Below are 2,500 nucleotides of genomic sequence, written 5' to 3'. Positions count from 1 at the left end.
AGTATACCCATCGGCCGTTTTGTATACTTAGCCTTCTAGCATGCCCATCAGCCTTCTAGTATACCTATTAGCATTCTAGTATACCCATCGGTCTTCTAGTATACCCACCGTCCGTTTATAAAGGATTACAAAGGTGGAGCATGCCGACAGGAGACCTTTTGGTCCATATCTAGGTCGGATGCGAAAAAAATCATAATAATAATAAAATAATAAGTAAAAACTATAATAATGTAAATAACAAATAAAAAACATAGATAAATGCATAGGTATAGTTAAATAATAAACAAACAAGTAAATGATAAATAATAATAAATTGACATATAACTAATAATAAATGAAAATCAGACAGACAAATTATAACAAAACAAAAACAAATAATATAAAATAAATTATAATCGTTACAGCATCTTGCTTAGGTGTTTATCTAAATGATTCTTAAAGCTTCGAACTGAACTACATTGTACTACCTGTGCAGGATGTTTATTCCATTCATTAACTACACGGTTGGCAAAGTTGTTTCTACCTACTTCCAAATTGAATCTATTTCCGGACAGTTTAGTATACATATCAGCCTTCTAGTATAACTATCAGCCTTTTAGTACATCCATCAACCTTCTAGTATAACTATCAGCCTTCTAGTTTACCTATCAGCCTTCTAGTATATCAGCCTTCTAGTATACCTATCAGCCTGCTAGTATACCTGTCAGCCTTTTAGTATAACTATCAGCCTTCTAGTATAGCTATCAGCCTCCTAGTATGCCTATCAGCCTTCTAGTATACCTATCAAACTTCTAGTATAACTATCAGTCCTCTAGTATAATTATCAGCCTCCTAGTATACCTATCAGCCTTCTAGTATAACTATCAGTCTTCTAGGATAACTATCAGCCTTCTTGTATATCTATCAGCATTCTAGTATAACTATCAGCCTTCTAGTATACCTATCAGCCTTCTAGTATACCTGCCAACCTTTTAGTATAACTATCAGCCTTCTAGTATAACTATCAGCCTTCTAGTATAGCTATCAGCCTCCTAGTATACCTATCAGCCTCCCAGTATAACTATCAGTCCTCTAGTATAACCATCAGCCTTCTGGTATACCTATCAGCCTTCTAGTATAACTATCAGCCTTCTAGTATATATATATCATCCTTCTAGTATATCTATCAGCCTTCTAGTATAACTATCAGGCTTCTAGTATAACTATCAGACTTATAGTATACCTACCAGCCTTCTAGTGTACCTATCAGCCTTCTGTTATAACTATCAGCCTTTTAGTGTAACTCTCAACCTTCTGGTATACCTATCAGTCTTCTAGTAAAATATCAGCCTTCTAGTATTCTTATCAGTTTTCTAGTATAACTATCAACCTTCCATTATAATTATACGCCTTCTAATATACTTATCAGCCTTCTAGTGTAATTTTCAGTATTCTAGTATATCTTTCTTCTAGTAAATTATCAGCCTTCTAATATTCCTATTAGCCTTCTATTTTAACTATCAGTATCAGCCTTCTTGTATACCTATCAGTCTTCTAGTACACCTAACAGCTTTCTAATATAATAATCAGCCTTCTAGTATATCTATCAGTCTCCTAGTATATCTATCAGTCTTCTAGTATACCTATCAGTCTTCTAGTATAACAATCAACCTTCTAGTTTACCTATCAGCCTTCTAGTATATCTGTCTCTTGTATACCTATCAGCCTTCTAGTAAATCAGCCTTCTAGTATAGCTATCAGCCTCCTAGTATACCTATCAGCCTCCCAGTATTACTATCAGTCCTCTAGTATAACCATCAGCCTTCTGGTATACCTATCAGCCTTCTAGTATATCTATTAGCCTTCTAGTATATATATCATCCTTCTACTATATCTATCAGCCTTCTAGTATAACTATCAGCTTCCTAGTATACCTATCAGCCTTCTAGTGTATCTATCAGCCTTCTAGTGTAATTTTCAGTATTCTAGTATATCTATCTGTCTTCTAGTAAACTATCAGCCTTCTAATATTCCTATCAGCCTTCTATTATAACTATCAGCCTTCTTGTATACCTATCAGTCTTCTAGTACACCTAACAGCTTTCTAGTATAATTATCAGCCTTCTAGTATATCTATCAGTCTCCTAGTATATATATCAGTCTTCTAGTATACCTATCAGTCTTCTAGTATAACAATCAACCTTTTAGTTTACCTATCAGCCTTCTAGTATATCTGTCTCTAGTATACTTATCTGCCTTCTAGTATACCTATCATCCTTCTAGTATACTTATCAACATTCTAGTATACCCATCAGCCTCCTAGTATAACTATCAGCCTTCTATCATAACTATCAGCCTTCTATTGTACCTATCTGCCTTCTAGTATACCTATCATACTTCTAGTATACTTAACATTCTAGTATATCTATCAGCCTTCTAGTATAACTATCAGCCTTCTAGAATACCTATCAGCCTTCTATTATAACTATTAGCCAGTGTACCTATCAGTTTTATAGTCTAT

General features: G+C 34.1%; 1 protein-coding gene across 1 annotated transcript in view; it reads left to right on the top strand.

The window, feature by feature from the left end:
- LOC143033716 (uncharacterized) overlaps positions 1–2,500 on the top strand; it is a gene marked incomplete at its 5' end in the record, with an annotated part of 91,142 nt that overhangs the window by 49,542 nt on the left and 39,100 nt on the right.

Source organism: Oratosquilla oratoria, chromosome 16, assembly GCF_046742065.1.
Source record: "Oratosquilla oratoria isolate Oo_2021 chromosome 16, ASM4674206v1, whole genome shotgun sequence".
Classification (NCBI taxonomy): Eukaryota; Metazoa; Arthropoda; class Malacostraca; order Stomatopoda; family Squillidae; genus Oratosquilla; species Oratosquilla oratoria.
Note: the sequence above shows the minus strand (reverse complement) of the source record. Positions and strands in the feature narration are given on the sequence as shown.